The sequence below is a fragment of the Rhipicephalus microplus genome, chromosome X (genome assembly GCF_043290135.1).
Source record: "Rhipicephalus microplus isolate Deutch F79 chromosome X, USDA_Rmic, whole genome shotgun sequence".
In the NCBI taxonomy this organism is placed as follows: Eukaryota; Metazoa; Arthropoda; class Arachnida; order Ixodida; family Ixodidae; genus Rhipicephalus; species Rhipicephalus microplus.
Genome location: NC_134710.1, coordinates 18,490,626 through 18,509,571, shown reverse-complemented (window position 1 = coordinate 18,509,571; position 18,946 = coordinate 18,490,626). Strand labels below are relative to the sequence as shown.

At 44.3% G+C, this 18,946-nt stretch overlaps 1 protein-coding gene across 1 annotated transcript in view; it reads left to right on the top strand.

The window, feature by feature from the left end:
* Positions 1–233: 233 nt before the first annotated feature.
* Positions 234–18,946, top strand: part of LOC119177381 (uncharacterized) — a 57,240-nt gene continuing 38,527 nt past the window's right edge. The window contains exon 1 of the mRNA XM_037428867.2: positions 234–349. The gene's annotated coding sequence lies outside the window, so the exon portion shown is untranslated. The remainder of the gene's footprint in view (positions 350–18,946) is intronic.

The following is an 18,946-nucleotide window of genomic DNA, read 5'->3' as shown; positions in this document are numbered from 1 at the left end:
AAAGAAAAGACGGCAGCATAGGGCTGCGCTTTTTTTTTTTCTCGCAGAAAAAGGCCCCCAAAGCGCGCACGCAAATTGCGGAGTTCACGATTGGACCGCGCAGGGTGACGTCACGCCGCATCAATTGGGCGCCGGGCGGCAAAGTGGCGCGCACGCTGCCCACTCGACGCACGCCCACGCGGACGTGGCTAGTCACGTGATAGCAGCCAAAGTGCCTCCGGGTTGGGGAGAGGGAAAGAGTCCCGGCAAGGGAAGCCGGCGGCCGGTATAAAAAAACAGCCTCCTCAAGTTCGTCTCGCGAAGTGGCAAACACCCAGGAAGGCATCTTCCCCACCGTCCAACTGCACTGGTGAGAGATGAACTTTACGTCTCTGCTTTGAATCGAATTGAGGGGGCATTAGGAACGCCGAAGCTTTGAATCGGGGAATCAGCAGTGGCTTGTTCAGCAGATAGATAATACTCGGTGTTTCCTCGGCGCTTAGGTACGCGAGACGAGAAGATTTTGCAAAAGTGTCGAGTAACATATACTCAGTGATGCTTGTGAAGGACGCTCATTCGAACTGTATTCCACACTCTGATGTCTCCGTGAGTCAGGAGCCGATTTACGCTCGTAAAATGCAAAACGACTGTTTAAGTTGCTTGTAGGGGAGAAATGAATAAACAAGCAAACTTTCTTTTTTGTTGTACTGGGCTTTAAATCATGTTTTTTTTTTCTTTATAGAAACCGGACAAATCCTAAGCTATAAACTTCAGCCGGTGCGCTTATACAGTTAAGTTTGAAGTTTGCACGAATCCGAATTCTATCGAATAACTACCATTTGGGCGTTTTCGTATAAGTTCATGATGAGATGAAAGCTTTATTGGCGCTATTCTCAGGTTAAGCGGCCGCTTGGGACTGCTCATGTTGCGTTGACTTTCCCATTCATTATTTACAATGCCTAACTTGCTCTTTTACCCAAAACAAGATGCAGTCAGCAACTCGGGTTGAAGTAAGTGGTCAGATGTTTCACATTTGTGAAGGGGCTACAGTTGGTACGCATAGTTGTAGTATCTCAATTACGTTAAACGGTGTTATAACTACCAAACACCAATAGGCATACACTCTTAAAAAAGTTTGTAAAAAGGTAGCAACTGCAAGCAAATAGGTAGTAACTGCAGTGGTTACTACCTTTCTTCGAACGTTACTACCCTTTTGCTACCTGTTTACTACCTGCATTAGTAAACAGTTACTAGCTGCAACCGTTACTAACTTTTTGCGACCTCTTTACTACCTACGTTAATAAACAGCTAGTAATTGAAATGATAGAGGTAGTAACCGCAGCCGTTACTACCTTTCTTGCCCCGTTACTACCTCTTTGCTACCCGGTCTTTGACTATCTATTCCAATATAGTGTGTGAAAGCGATTCTGATAGTTTATGAGAGGAATCATCTCGACGTATATTCATTACACGGAAAATTGACGCAGAAGGTATCCATAGATCAAGAAAATACATTTTGTTTTAAATCATTCAACCTGGATATGTAGACGTCACTCTGATAATGTCGAAATGAAGAAGTACAAGTTTACGAACCATAAGCAAGTGCTACACGCCTCGTAATAGACAATCACAACAAACTTAGTAAATTACAGCACATATTAACAAGACCAGCAGATAAAAATAACCAGACGGTCACAATTAGCCTCGAGGACATTCATAGTTAATCCACTGCGGCGTGTCTCCAAATATTATCATTGTTTTGGCGCGTCAAACCACTAAAACGATTATTACCTTTTAAACGCTGATATATTAGTTGTGTGAACTATTCGAATGCACTGATATTGGGTTTGGTACATTGTTCCGGCCACTCTACATAATGCCTTTTTTTGGCCATTTTATAATAAATAAATATGAGATATAATTTTTCATAAGTAAGGCTGATTAAAAGTCTCTTGCTACGTCACCAAACACACGTAACCAGGTAGTACAATATAGTGATATGAGATTTTCAACTACGTTGCATCGGATACACATTTGTGAGTCGGACAGTTCAGTTTTGTTCCTGAAGTAGTTGGTACATGCGCTGTTTAATCTGATGTGGTACAAGCATGTTTTCACTTGCTTGCTGTGGTCTCACGGCATACCGAAGTGACACGATGGATCTATCTTGTAAAGAAGCCCATAAGGGTGACTAGCGTCAGTCCAGAGGGATCACTGGAGGCGTCAAGCTTGTACCGATGAAAGTATCGCGACGTCTTTTTCGCGAGAAGAGTATCTCGACGATTTCTCTCGAGATGTCATGTCCAGCTATGACAGCCTTATTTGCCCGAACGTAACGTTGTATTCCGCAGTAGACAGGTATCCACTGGATCATATTGCGGTGATGAAGGTCACAGGCTCTCTTCCATAAGCGTTTAATGTCCAGATGAGTTGGTCCTGCGTGCATGGAGACTTCAGAGACTGCAGCGCCGCTCTTGAGTCAATGAAGATGACTCGAGAGTCAGCTGTCTGGTCAACAATGTAGTTGAAAGCAGCCCGTGGTGCAGCCAGTTCAGTGGCCCGTAGATGAGGTGCAATGACTGAGAGTAGCAGATATGTTGACATTGGCAGATGGAATCTAGACACCAATGGTGGATGGTGTAGGCCTAACAGAGCCATCAGTGTAAATATTAAGGTGTGCTCTGCAGAATTTTTCTACGTACTGTAGAAGGGAATACGTCAATGCTGGTTCGGGTGTACGTAATTCATTCTTGAACCCAGACACGAAATTGACTATTGACCCCGAAGAAATTTTCCGCAATGGCTCCGTAGGCATTGGTGCATTTTGATAATGTTGCGGAAGCAAGCTCCGCACCGCAGAACCGCTGTCTGAAGCAAGCGCTTGACCCGGCCATCTGGTGGCATAACGCATGCAGACTCGAAGAAACTTCTGCTGTAGAAGTAGAGGAGCTGTTATAAGCTTCTGCTTTCTGCAAGGATTCCGATTTCGACAAAGAATATTTGGTAGGCTAAGGCACGCCCTCGGGGCTTTGCTTGAGCTCCAGTCACGGCTTCTATATCGGTTCGGGAAATGCCATGTAACGCAGGAAGGCTATAGTATATAAGACCTTCACAGAGAGTCCTGTACATTCGCTGCAGGTCATTAACGGAGCAGCCACCGGCATTTCTTGATAACACGCGGAAGATGCTTCCGTACGACGCAACTTTCTCTACCGTTGCTTTTATAGGAGGCGTGATGTCTCGAGCTGTAAGTTAAATCTTTAACGCATAGGCACATTTTCCTGGTGACATCATCAGACCTCGCGCGAGCCAAAATTTTTCTATTGAATTGAGAGCTTTTTGTAATCTTGCTCGTAGGATACGTCTGTTGCGACCACTGCTTCATATAAAAATGTCGACTGCATATAAATAGACTTTAACTGATGCAGGGATGCATTCCTCTAATCCATTGAGAGAGATGTTCAATAAGGTTGAACTTATACCCTCAGAAACTCCTCGGTGTGTGTGGTGCTTTGTCGCCTTTTTTCAGGTTATGTAGACTGATAGATCTGTGAGGTAGCCTGAGATCCAGTGGCACATACAACCTCATACTCTAAAAGACTACAGGGCATATAGAATGAATTCGTGAGCCATGTTATCGAACACCTTCTTGATGTCGAGGGTTACGCTGATAGTGATGTTGCCGGAAGCTTTGTGGAGTTTTACGCCGTTAATTAGACTAATCACATTGACGATGCGGCTGCGGCCCTTTCTAAACTCTTACATTTGTGGAGGGTATGCACTCTTGTTCACGAGAAACCAGTCCAGGCATACCAATACAACATTCTCCATAAGTATCCCCACGCAGCTGCGAAGAGCAATGGGCGATGGGAGTTAAAGGGGCTCTGAAACACTTTTTTGAGTAAACATGAAATTAATTCACTGGAACAGCTTATTTCCTCACAAATTCAATGCCGTAAAAGTTTTAAGAATCCGTCCAGCATGAGCGGAGCTGCAAAAATTTGTCACACGTCGCAATTGCATTCTCTCTTCTCTCGTCCCGACAAAAGCGGTAGAGGCTAAGCAGGGAGGAATGGGAGGGGCAAACAAAATACGTCACGCGCGCCTCGTGACCTTGAGCATTTTTTTATTCGAATACGCGGCTTTATCAGTGTGGTCGCGCGCACACGCGTGGACAAGTGAATGTCTCCCGCGATGATCTCTGTAACGACCGAGCGCGCCATGTTCGAATCAGCCAATGGCTGATAGGTGGGCTTACTACGAGGGTTTTTTGAGCGTCTTCCGTCATTTGTCGAGGGAAGAAAAAGCAATTTTTAGCTGACTTTGATGATTTATTCTGATTTACGGGCGGCGTGCTGCGCAATGACATTTGGCTCGCGTGTTATCGGGAGCCTCTGTACCACCGATCGGCAGCGTTTTCTGACCATGCTCAAGAAGTGTTGCAGGGCCCCTTTAAGGTCCGTTGGAGACTTGCCAGGCTTTAGAATATGAATGACATGAGGTCGTTTCCAGCAAGGTTCTAGGCGGCCACTCTCCCAGCTCGCGTTGAATATGGCCAAAGCCGCATCTTCGCCTTGACGCTACAAACGAATGAATTGTACGCATCCTGTTTGGTTACACAAGAAATATGGGACTACTTTCATTGATTCTGGGGCGCTCCTTGCGTGAATACACATGAACGCACACAACGCACACCTAGCCAGCGCCCGGGCTATGGCTACGTGCTCAAAGACCTGCCTGAGCACTGACGAGATGACTGTCATTCTATGTTGAAATTCTATTCTCAGGTTTCATATCTATAACTCATCATATGATAGTGAGACACACACTCAGGTAGTGTCAGGCTTGACATTAACTTTGGCCATATTGGGTCACGCATCTAACGCGATTATGCGCTCTGCTCTCAACAGAATGTGAAAGCCGTGGTAGAATCCAAGAACTGAGCAGCAGCGAAATGCCACTTAGTGGAGGGTTGTCAAACGTTGTCATAGTGTTGTCATATTGAGCGTCTTCGTGTAGAAATGAACGTGAATTTTGAAGGGCTCGTTTTTCTTCATTAGACACGCTATTAATAGCAGCTAACAGACACTAGTCAAGGAAAGTATACGGGACGTTATTTGTTGTAGTAGTGGTGTAAATATGGGTTAGTCTTTGTCAGCCTATCGGCGTCACGTACCACGTGATCTTTTTACCAGCTGGCAGCTAACAAATAATTTTTCGAATAGTACATGAAGGCATCAAGTCTGCCAGAATGAGACCCTCGCTATGAATGACGGAAACAAATGTAAATGTAAGGGCTTCTTGCCTTGTTTAGATGCAGTAATTATTTGAGCTTACGGACAAAGAGGCCAAGAAAAGTATACGGGATATCATTGTAATGTAAACGTGAAGAAAGGAAAGAAAGAAAAAGTAACTTGCCGTCGACAGAGATCGAACCTATGACCTATGAATTATGCGTCTGATGCTCTACCAACTGAGCTACAGGGGGGGTGGGGGGTCGTCGCCCCCGTCTACCCATCGACCTTATTGGGTATAACCGTGCGCCCCGCCATGGTGGTCTAGTGGCTAAGATACTCAACTGCTGTCCCGCAGGTCGCGGGATCGAATCCCGGCTGCGCCAGCTGCATTTCCGATAGAGGCGGAAATGTTGTAGGCCTGTGTGCTCAGATTTAGGTGCACGTTAAAGAACCCCATGTGGTCGAAATTTCCGCAGCCCTCCACTAACGCGTCTCTCATAGTCATATGGTAGTTTTGGGACGTTAAACCACACATATCAATGAATCATGGGTATAACCGTGCACTTAAACACCCAGGAGCACTAGTCAGCGCTCATACAAGCTTTGACGGAGAGTGTGGAACACCGCTTGTCGGCCAGCTGACGTCATATAGCTCGGGGTCTTTTTATGAGCTGGCAGGTGACCAATATTACCTCGCATAGTTGAACCATCTTGAACCACCGACTGCACAAGCACAACAGGTCTCCATGGTATTCGTTTTAAGTGGCATTGTTTTTTTTAGTTGCTAAAGACATAAAGTGGCAAAGTTAACATTGTGGTACCGCAACTCATTCGTAAAATAGTCTATATGGCTAGCTTGAAACAAATAAATGCGGAAGGAGATATTTGTTGCGGTTCACCTGAATAATTGCATAAAGCCGTGCGGCGTAATGCTTTCCGTCAATATGAACATTTTTCGGGGGCATAATTGCTTAAGTTATCGCATGATATTATCTGGGGTTTTACGTCCCAAAACCACGATATGATTATGAGTACTGGAGGGCTCCGAAAATTTTGATATCGCATGGCACATGGACCTTTACTGTTTTGCCTTCATCGAAATGCGAACGCGGTGATCGTAATCGAACCCGTCATCTTCGCGTCAGCAGCTGAATCCCATAATGCCTGGTGAGGTCGTTAATTGACATTAATGCAATCGAAGTAGATATCCGAAAAAAATATTTTCGGAGTAAAACACACGTACGAACAATATGCGCATATGCACCCTATAAAGCGGACGGAGGAATGACCACTGTCGTAGCTCTGTTGGTGGAGCACCGGACGCGTTATTCGAAGGTCGCAGGTTCGAATCCTGCCGGCGGCAAGTTATCTTTTCGCCCACTTCTTTTTCTTCACATTTACACTACAATTAGTTCTTATGACATCCCCTATACTTCATTCGGTATCATTGTCTGTTCGCTCTTCTCGATATTGCGTCTAACAAAGAAAACGAGCTCTTAAAATTACACTTCTCTCCCACGTGAATACACAGTGTTTTACCAAGATACCTTGTAAAACACCCATTTTCAAAGAGTACAGGCCGATGTTTTCTGTGGCATTGTAGCGTAACTATGAATTACGTAGCAAAACGTTGCATAAGTCTTGCGCAATGACACAAGTGCAGCTCTTTTTTTTGGCGCGAGTAGACTTTCGCATTGAAATTTCCCTCTGTCAGCGTTTTTGTGTTCCTTCTCGGTTATTTAGTTTGTCTACAGCTCCCGACAAAATAAGTTTCAAATGGGCCATCTGAAACGAACTTTTTTTTTACTTACCTTGCAGACTTAATAACAAGTCTCTGGGTAGAGTCTCAAACATTCCATGGCACTCGCTAGCCTACAATAACAAATATATTTAAATGGTAGTTTTGAGCCCTTAAGGAAAAGTGTAAAATCTTATAGTGAAGCCACTTAGCGTATTTAGACACTTCAATAGCTTTAAGAAGTAGTAATTAACAATTATTATCCTCTTCAGCAGCGACCATGTTTATGTACCCAACTTGTTTATGGTAGTTGTGTCAACTTGTGGCCACAACACAGCAAGGTACATTGCTTGGCAGGTTAACTGAACCCTATTCATAGTCGTAGGCAGAATAACTACTGGTCATTAAGGATATAACTGATTGGATTCCCAGAGAAGGCAAGCGGGTGAGGGGGAGGCAGGAAGTTAATTGGGCAGACGAGATTAGTTTGCGGGTATAAAGTGGCACCAGCAAGCACATGACCGAGTCGACTGGCAGAACATGGGAGAGGCCTTTGCCCTGCAGTGGGCGTATTCAAGCTAATGATGATGGTGATGATTCATAGTCAACTGTCTTAACTTGAGCTCAGTGTGCTGACTATGACTGGAACTGATCACTTTTGTAAAGGTGTTCGACGGGTCGTTCGACGTTCCGCGTTCTAGAACCAACGAGAGAAGCATTACCTTTCTCGAAACGAGTACAAAAAATGCGTACATGTTTGGAGTCAATGATTTAATTTTTTTTATGTCAGACTGGAACATGGTTGACAGCAGTTTATTTTATTTTATTTTATTTATTTATTTATTTATAAATACTGCGATCCTTCAGCTGAAAGATCATGGCAGGGTGGGAAAAAAATGTTCGAGAATCGGTACATACAAAAAAATAATGAAAACACAATAAATCGTACGATTTGAATATACAAGGCGAAGGTTCACAAACGCTTATTTCAACAAATTTTTCGAGTAACATAACACATAATAACGTAACACGTAGAATACGGGTTATAGACTAACACAATAATTACAATGAAACAAATAATACAATGCAATGTGTAGTGATGGTTTAGGCGATGCTGTTTTCAAACAATGACAGTTTCTTCTGTAAAACGACATCATTTGTCAGGCTATTCCAGTCATTAATAGTTCTAGGGAAGAACGAATACTTGTGGCAGTTAATCCGTGAAGGTAAAGGAGTTATCGTTTTACTATGTCGCTTGCGAGTTGCGTAACCGGAAGAATACCGAAGAATGCCTGCATTGTCAACATTTAAATGACCATTTATTAATTGATAGAAAAACTTAAGCCGGCAAGTGCGGTTTCTGTCCACAACGGGTTGCAGACCGCTTTTTACCAATAATTCAGATACGGATGTTCTACCGTAGGAGTTATAAATAAAACGTAAGCCCTTGTTCTGCACTTTTTCTAATTGATTAATGTTACGTTTAGTGAATGGATCCCATATTATTACAGCATATTCCAACATTGGACGAATGAGTGTTTTATATGCCAACATGCGTACAGACGGGGTAGAATATTTTAAGGATCGCTTTAGAAAAAAAAGTTTCCGTAGACATTTACCTGTAGTTATATCGACGTGTTTGTTCCAGTTTAGATCATTAGTTATCCATACTCCAAGGTACTTGTATTCTGCAACTTCTGTAAGATTGACGCTATTTGTGCCGTACTGATAACATAAAGGATTTTTCTTTAGTGTTATTTTCATATAAACAGTTTTGTTGTAATTAATTGACATTTGCCATTCCTGGCACCAAGAGACGACCTTGTTGAATTGATTATTGAGCCTTATCTGATCATTAATCATGAATTAAGTATATCATTACGTGCCTAGTACAATTGATTGCTGCAAACTCGCCGCAAACCACATATTGCATCATTTTCTTTCTTGGGATGGAATACTGAGTGGCTTCAAGTTATTTTATGTAAGTTTGACCCATTCGAACACTGTGCACCATATTTCGCGCCTGACGAGGTTGTTCTAGAAGCCACTCCGATTTGAAGCGAAATCCTTACACAGCCTCAAAAAAAACTCATATACAACAGGTGGTGCGCTTCGAGATGATCAGTCGCAACCATAAGCATATAAAATCTACAGGCACATGTAGTAGCGCTACTCGAGTTGAAAGGCAGTAAACTGTTGCTGTCGAATATTGCTTATCTGGCCTCAGTGCATGATAATATCACAATATTCAGGAACGTTTAGAAATTCGTCATATCGGAAAACGTAGACTGTCAAAAGCGGATTTCCTGGAATAAGTATGTCTTCGACAGGCGGCCGCTGTAACGCTGAAGTTTAAATTTCAAAACGTGACGGACTTGAGCATAGCACCTCCAAAAAAAAAAAAAAGACACAGGAAAGTGGGAGAGAAACAAAATCTCGAGAGGTTCGCCTGTATAAATCTCGCGTTGTGTGTTGGGAGTGCAGCATGAATCAGTGGTGCAAAATCACACGTCGCAACGGCCAAGTGGGTCGGAACTCGGCGACGCCCCGTGTCTCCTCGCATGCATCGCTGCCGCACGCTATATGCGCGGTGTTTCTTTGCGACTGCGCGCAAATCGAAGCGCGTATCTGGTACGCACATCCGATATGTGCCGTTTTGCCAGTTTTCGTGTCCTCTTCTTGAAGGAAAAGAAATAGTTAAAGAAAAACAAGGCGTTAATATTTTTTATCAAGCACATCGCCACCGTTCGAAATGCGCATCATCGTGCAAAGGCGTGCGAGCGGGTGTCCCATCGACCCGCCGTGTTCCGATGTGGCGCGCGATTATGCTTCGCGTCTCGCAATTCAAACCCCTACAGCTGGCAGACCGAGGAGAATTCTCGCGCGGGAACGAACACGCTGCCGCCGAGAAGAGAGGCAGCGAGAGCACAGCAGCTGCTCGTCGTCTGTCACGGGAGACGGTGTGCGCCGCATTGGACACCCGAAAAGAAAAACAACAGCTACACAAGGGGGACGCGGCTAGTATAACCCACCTCATCGACATTGATTAGCTCTGGTGGTAGACGCAGTATTTGGCGGTGAGCGGCACTTCTCATACACGTCGCATTCCCTCAACTAGATGAGCCTCGGTCAGATAGATGGTGAGCCCAGTGGCGACTACACGGCGAGGAACAGTCTTCTTGTCTTTTCGGGTTACTATACTAGGAGCCCTTTCCTCAACCTACACCTCTCTGAGATGGTACTTATCACTAATGACAGCTTGGAAACTCGGCGTCCAGAACGAATGGGGGCTCCGTAAAAGAAGGTAAAACGTTCAAACACGGAGGAAAATGGGACAACAGAAACACCAGATATTTTTGTGACGAAGTATGACCGCTTTAAATATTGAAATTTCCTTACAAAGAGCGAGTCATGTTAGCGAATGTGAAATTGCAACATTTGTGTCCTTACGTTTTGTTGGTTTGAACGTTGTGCGGTCAACGTGATCAACTATCGAGCGCATACGATAAAACAGATGTTTCACTCTTTGGTAAATGAGCAGAGTATTAAAATAACATCTGGCATAATGCTGAAGAGATGTGATTTCCAACCGAAAGAACGTTGTCTCATGTTCGCCTTCCGGTATCTCAGTCCTTAACGCTATAATCATGCCTCAACGACTAAGTGCTCTTAAAGAAAAAAAAAGAAAGAAAACAACCACCCGTCTGTAGCACGAAGCCACAAGGAAATCGCGGACCAGTACGAATGTTTCGGCAAGAGGATTTTCTTTCTGAGAAATCCGTGCGGATTTCCTTGTGGCTTCGTGCTACAAACGGGTGATTGTCTTCTTTCCCTTTTTTGCCTATTCCGTCACCTTGCTCGTTTCCGCCGAACCCATTTGCATTGCCTCTTAAAAAAAAATGCTCGCCAAAAACGACCACAAAATGCGTCATAATGAGCTTTGTGTGATCATTTTAGTTGGTTATGTAGCGTACATTAGTGTCAGTTGCCCATACTTGAGTACATAGGGGTCCATTCTCACAAAACACGTGTATCTTTATTGTTAAAGCCAGCTAATTATACATCCCCCTCCCCCCTAGCCTTTTCTGAGTGTTTTTTTTAAGTTGGTTCAACGCAGCACAAAGAACATTGCACTCGGTCGCAGAGCAATCAGAAAAACGCATGTTTTATATGCTAGCGTAAGTTTTGCAAGAATCGCATCTTGAAGTGCTTGACGTTTCTATGCAAAATGAATATGCTTTCGTGAACGCTTCCAACGTTGTAATGCATCCGTACTTAATCATACGTCAAGTTTATCTTTGAAATGTTCCTCTCATGCTCTTTTTACTAGCAAGAGAAAAAAAATAACGTAGCTTGCTACTGAGGCGTGATGCTAAAGAGAAAGCGAAGCTGAGGAACACCTCTCACCCAGACCAACTGGGAGCTATGCAGAAGAGCATGTAGAGAGGTTCAGGTTGAGGATGTTGTAGGTAGCCGGCGGATCTTGCCTTGCATAATTTGCAGGCAATTGCCCCGCTCGGTTTTCTCTCTGCTAATTGTAGCTAATGTCCTTTTTTATTTTTTAACTAAGCACAAGCAGGCTTTTAAAATAAAAATCGTGCATAGTGCGACGTAAGCCTGCATAAGATGGCGGCCTTTGTGCTATTCCACTTGCAGTATTGTGCCGGTGCTCTATCTCGCTGCAATATAACCTTGACCTGCAATATAACCTTGCAAATCTAACCTTGACCTACCCAATTTAACTGTCCGGAGGAAACTGGCGCGACTGCATTTTTTTCATAAGATATTTTTTCACAATCCATCAATGAAGCGAGACCTCATTTCACAACCGTCATACCACTCATCGCGCATTGATCATCAGCATAAGGTTGCCATTCCGTTTTGCCGCACCAAATTCTTTTCAGCAGCCTTCTTACCGAAAACAGCCGCCGATTGGAACCACCTTCCCTCTTCCGTTGTATCAATAACAGACCCTTTGTTATTCAAGACTGCAATTTCTCAGCAATGCTTGTAACTATACGCAGTTTCCATTATCTATCTTTGTCTTGTATGTGCTTGAATTCTTATACATTTTTAGTTGACTTATGTTGCCTTCCTGATTTGCGCATCTGATACTTGTTTCTTTATTTTGTCTTTTTTCTTGTGTGTTATATATGTTGTACCCACCCCCTCTGTAATGCCCATACGGGCCGTGAGGGTATTCTAATAAAATATACCCCAAACATAATTGTCACTCATCACCAGTCACATGCGAAGTCTGTAGCAATAAAACATTTGAAGAGAAGTCGCGACACCTGTTTCCTGAAGATCGAGAAACCACGCGGAAACACAATATCAGTCACGCTGCCACATGGCGAGCCTAACTGTTGCAGTTCCTCAAATAAACCTTGCCGCTTCTTCTTAAGCTCACGACATTTAAGCGAATAGTGTTCTAATTTGCACTTCGAGCACAAGGGCCTCGCGGAGAGTCTGATCTTGTGGAGCTATGCTGGTGTACGCGCTGATCCCGTTCAGATGCGATGAAGCCAGCATGCCTCTTCTCTTGATAGCCCTTGTGTCACACATGGCTGGTTAGGCGTAAGGCATAACGAGCGAAAATGCTTATTGACAAGCTCTCGTAAAATACGCTGATTGTCTTTGGGATGTAGAGAGTGCGAACCGGTTCATCATCACGAATATTACTTCAGTGTTTGGCAGGTAAATTACGCTGAGCCTAAATAGATTCACTGCTGAGGAATCTTACCGGGTTCTTCATGGACTCGCGTAAGACTACACAAAGGTTTCCCTTTGTGTAGTCTTCGGGCGATTCGGTGTGGCAATCTGGTTATCACCCCCATAATCACCACCACAATCTCTATTATTATCATCATGTTATTCTACGTTGATGATTATAATGATTTTCAGCATTATCTGTGCTGACAAATACAAAAAACGTTGACGGCATTTTTTTTCCTCGTTTGATGAAGCATATAAGAATATCGTCATAATAACGATCTTGTCCAACGTCATCTCTTTTCGTTTCCATGCTTACCCTTCGCCACATGCACTGTTTAATTGCAGAGAAGTAAAATTTACAGAGTGTTTGAGGTATTCAGTATAAGGGCTGATTGGACGATAACTAGCAATACGATTCCGTCTAATGTCTCCACCGATTCAAATATTGGATATATCTTGACATTTTGCGTGAGCCTACGTCATGTAGTAAAGAACTATAAATGTATATAGTTCCGACACCGTCGGCGATGTGATCTGAGATGCGGAGGTGATGGCCAGTTGGCCCTAAAAGCGTCTTTGGCACCCGTGAGACGACGCAATTTCAATGAGATGTCGACTTGCTCACTGTATAATTTATTATTTTTCAGATATACTTGTTATGAAAGAAAAAAAGTTATCACTGAATGTGCTCCTCAGGAAAGTTATCAAGAAGGTCCTGGGTATACCCATACACACCAGCACCGAGCGTCTACTTGAGCTTGGGATTCACAACACGCTCGAAGAAATAGTAGAAGCCCAAGAGAGAGCACAGTTTGCATCGTTATCTACAACAAGGTCGGGGAGAATGATCTCGCAGGAGGTGGGTCAACACCCAATGGCAATTAGACGCAATTACAAAGATATTCCCGACAACCTCAGGGAGAATATTACGGATATATCTGCTATACCACGAAACATGCATCCATAACACAACATCGCAAGAAAAGTAGCGAGGGCCAGGACTATACTTCGTCAAGTCTCAAACGAAGAACGAGGGGCCGTATTTGTTGACGCGGCTTCCTACGCCAATGGGAAAGCTTTTGTGGCAGTGGTAGTCGATGGGGCTGGCCGTGTCGTCAACTCAGCAATGGTCACGACCAAAGACCCAATCATTGCGGAACAGGTGGCCATCACCTTAGCACTCAAGATGGATAACATTGCAGTCCTCTACAGCGATTCAATGGCAGCACTACGGGTCTTCGCAAAGGGAATAGTCTGAGAACAAACGCTGAGAATACTACATGGCAAGAACATAACGCATCATCTTTTGAGTTGCTTCCCAGCTCACCTTGGACAAATCAACGACTCCCCTCCCAATCTCAATGAAGCAGCACACGAAGCGGCGCGAGACCTCTCCAACCGTGCCTCCTTGGGGATGCGTTCTACTGGCGAAGGGGATAACCGGGAAATTCTTACAACATATAACGAGCTCACTAAACATTTCTACCTGTCTAGAAGAATTTTCCTTCCCCCTCACAAAAATCTAACTCGGCCTTAAGCACTTACATTAAGGCTTTTGCAAACGCGGATGTACCTTATTTTGAAAATGTTACTCATCATGTACCCTGACCTATACCCAAGTAATCTTTGCCCACATTGTGGGGAAATAGCTTCATTAGAACATACGCCCTGGCAGTGTACCAAATTCGCTCAGCTATCGAACACCACCTCAACCAGATGGGAGGCGGCAATCCGCAGCTCGTCCTTGGTAGATCAGCTCTGGGCTGTCCACCAAGCCCGTGAGGCGGTTGAGGAGCTCAGCATCTTAATCTCCACGTGGGAGCTGCCTACAACAGTGATCTGTGTTTTGGAGGACTAAATAAAAGTTAATCAAATCTAATAAAAAAGTAATTATGTGTCAAAATCATTTACTTCTCCAGAGTTTAAAGAAGACAACAAATAAACATGAAGAATGTGGGGTCTCGAATTGGCGAGCCACACTACGCTCTTGGAGTCACCGAACACCGTAGACGTGGTCAGACCAAACCAAAACAACACACTTTTGTTTTACTACTTTGAGAACGACGATATTGTCAGCTGAATCACTATAACATCAATCGTGATCAACACGCGGAGACATCCTTACATGACAAACAGGGGGGTGGCGCTAACGCCTGACTCACCACGTGGGCCCACCGCAGACGGCCCGCGGTGCCATTCACGGCAGACCCAACGCTGGGGGCAACCGTCCGCACTATACCACCCGCACAAGAGACCAGCTTATTTCTTGCGCGTGGCCACCAAGGCTTCCCGCCAGGCGTCGCCGCCGGCGCTAACGTTTTCTAAACACGATGATGGTGATGGGGGCGATAAATGCTCATGAGCACAATGCCACCTACCGCTCAATAGTTGTGACCCCGAAATACGGCTTTTGCGCGAGACATGTACGCCACGCGACGCAAACAACTTTACAGAGGGTGTCAGCATCCTGACAAGAAATACGTATTTATGACTTGTAGGAAGATACATAAAAGAGTTCATGTGTTTTGTAGGCAGAGTGACAAAGTACAGTGAATTATACCAAGAGTATATTCTAATAAAGAAAATGGAAGTCCGTTGTAAAGAAGGAATTAGGAAATATTTGGTTCAGTTATCTTTAACTAATATATTTTATTTATGAGAGACAGCCATATGAAGCCAGTAAATAATGAGGCCACAAAAAGCGTTGGATCAGTTATTCGTAGCTTTACTTGAAGGGTATAAATATTAGAAAAGGTGGAAATGAAAGCTATTGAAAGAATATTTTGGCAACCGTGGAAATGCGGATGTTGTGGTTCTTTGGAAACTACATGAAACAGCAGTAATCATGATCATTTCGATGCTGTGTCACCAGAGACACCATGTGTATTAAAATCTGACCGTGAACAAAGGTGGTTTGTACTACTCAGTCCTAAGAACACTATTTCTCAGATTAAAACAAGACTTAAGAAAAAAAAAACATGTTCGAGTGTTAGCGGATGTTGAAAGAAACGACATTTGGTGGGCCACACGGCCCATGCAATGGCTTATAAACAGCCAGATAACGGTAGATAATAAAGAGTTCCGAGAAGACAAAGCAAACTAACATACTTATTTTTGTGATAGTCCGGGAGGATCAGCTATCCAACAAACATATGACAATTGTAGAATCACTCGCTGAAATTGCGCCGCTGCGTAGGCTGCAGGGCAGTTTTATTTTGCTTTTCTTTACTTTGTGTTGTAAGCTTAGGTAGACATGTCAGCCCTTGGGAGGCAGCATTGCTTTTGTGGCACTGGGTCGAAGCGTGGCCGACCGGATTTGCCGTGAACGCAGACAAGACAGCACCAGCATGACACCCACGTAGTTCACCAGCGCCGGGAACCAAGTTTTTCTCAGCCTACTAGAACTTCTCCAGAGTTTCTGCTTCATCTTCAAACGACCAGCAAGTCAATCGCCACAATCGGAATAGCGGCAGCACGTTTCATCTCTCACTTTGCTATACCACCTCGGGTGGTGTATCTCGGGCGCCGAGTGATAAGAGTTGGTTTCTACAACATCGCAAAGAACATGGACTTTACTGGAATGACAATGATAGCGCCAGTGGCTGCCATCGCTTTCAATTAAGCGAGCGCTCCTGTCTATGAGAGTGCGCGAGGTTGAGAGTGACCCGGGCAATTACTACCCCTTACTGGTGCAGCTTTCATTCGTACCACTGCGAAGGCCTGCATTAGCTTGTCAAGCTGTCGCGTGTCGCTCATCACGTCGAAAACTGGTCTAGTGACAAGCAAGATTGTGCATTTACGATTTTTCTTATTTCGTTTCGTAGCAGTTGTGCAACTTGAGAGTCTGGTGAGAGAACAGAAGTTTGGATACAGGGACCGAACTTTTGGTTATTGATATTGCTGAAGAGACCCTCGAACACGTCGTGTGTAGCTGCGCTTGCTACGACACCCAGCGATGGCAGCTCCGAATGATTTTGAACCAACTGGACCCTATACCATTCTCTGTGCAGAAGATTTTGAGATTTTGGGCGTGTGCCTCAATAGCGCAGAAAGTGACTAGAGTGATACAGTACTTGAACACAAAATACCTGAGCGATCACCTATAGACTGAGTGTGCTCCACCAAGTGTGTGCTCGTGAATGTGTGTATCTTTCTTCCCTCTCTCCTATCTCTTTTCTTCCCTTCATCCCTTCCCCCAGTGCAGGGTAGCAAATAGGACGTGCGCCCGGTTAGCCTCCCTGCCTTTTTGTCTGGTTAACCTCCCTGCAGAGCAAAGGCAGTCGAGGGACTCTTATATACGAGTACGCTGACGTTAAGAGCCTTTCAGAACACAGCATCGTGCAAGACGGTGGTACACTTTAGGAAAAAGTGAATAGTAAAAAACAGTGTGTGAGAGACGTTTGGTAGCTTACGCGGAAGGGCCACCTGTTTCTGAACGTTTCCTGTGCCTGAATGTGTCCGTGAATCTCTGAATGTGTCCTGCGCCACATGAATTATCTAAAAACTCGTGCAGCACAAAACCCATAAAAGTTTCTAATGAACATAGACGATTAGCTGTTTTTTAAAAGAAAAACTTTTTATTTTATGTGCAAAATCTTCTACAAAAAAAAATTGAAATATACAGAGCGCAGACTAAGGTACTAGATATAAGTGCTTCTTCTGCGAGTGCTAGCAATACGATTCCGTCGAGCGTCTCCTTCAATTGACTTATTGGATATATACCGACATTTTGCGTGCGTCTGAGGTAGCTGTGCGCTCTGTCCTATCTCAATTGTTTTCCTAAAAAAACAAAGGTTTCGCTTTGAGAATGCAGTACCAACCAGCCCAAGCAGCTACCCTGCTGATTAACTGTTAGGGCACATTCGCACTTTGAAGCCAAAAAGAAAATGTCAGAGTGGCTGAAAAACCCCGACCGCACGCGTCGAAAATGTTCACATTCGTTCGGCCCTTGGGGAATGCTACCACCGGTGCTGCCGTCGCTACTTTGGCAATCAATTCCATTTTGCCTGCTTTCTGAGCAATAAATTTCGGACCGAATTCTAGTTCGTCACGCAAAGTACTGACAAGAAACAGCTCGCACCTTTGGAAACGTTGTTTCGGGAGATACGCCAGCAGAAACGACACGAGCGAACTCACTGGCAGCGGATTCAGCCGGCTGTGCACAAAAGAAAGCGTGACACGTTGGCGCATACCGACTCGCTGCTGCTGCACCATCTACTTGCAGTGTTCTTGCTGACCGTAATCCGAACCAGGCTCTCGATAAACGCGTCCTCTTTGAGGCCGTGAAGCCTCGTCGCGCTGCAAGGGTACTTTGCAATTTGAGTCGATGCGAGCCACCGCCGACACCTTTTCCGCCGTTTTGAACCTTGCGGCCAGCTGTTCAGATCACGTGGTTTGAGCTAGTGCCCCCAAAGCCGTGAAGCGGAAAGAGAATCCGCTTTCGCGGAGCGGCAAAATTGGTCTTGGCCCGATTTTTATCGTTCTGGCCTCGCGGCGTGGTTTACCGGGCGCTTAGGCGGCTAAACAAGTGAATTTCCGGTGAGTTTTGCCGCTTTCGCTCTCTTCGTAGCCAAGCGTGCATGCGCCTTAACTGCATGGTACAATGTATGGGTAAGTATAGCACTTACAAAAAAAGAAATAAAGAAAAAAAGAAAGGAAGGAAAGAAAGAAAAGAAAAAAGAAAGAAAGAAAGAAAGAAAGGAAGAAAGGAAGAAAGAAAGAAAGAAAGAAAGAAAGAAAGAAAGAAAGAAAGAAAGAAAGAAAGCTGGGAGCTATACGTTAGCTCAATCGGAGCATAGCCTGCTGCACTACTCAAGAAAGACAAAGAAAATTGTATGTAACAAAAGGTAATGAAAGAGGCATGTAGAGGAACATAAGCCGGGTAATTCAAAGGCTGCACGCATAATTGTCACATATTATATATGAACACGATCCACGTTTGCTACAATGTGGGGCATGAAAGTGTCAGTCATTGTGACGATAAATTGTCGCACATGCTGTAGAGTTGGCCACGCTTCGAGGTTCACACTAAATATGGAATAATCTTCTCGACAACCATGACAGGCAGCATGTTTTGAATTAGATAGCTATAGCTCCGCAAATTATTCGTGGCGTTTCACCAAGTAAAATGAGTTCTAGAAGGATTAGCTGCAACTCCATCCCTTTCCTTTACTGTCCTTGTCATGAGAGGTATTCGGTTCTGACGTGGCCAGCTTCAGACACTTTTGCTAAAGATACGAGTACGGAAAGGTTCGCACAAAAACTTCACGTTACTTGA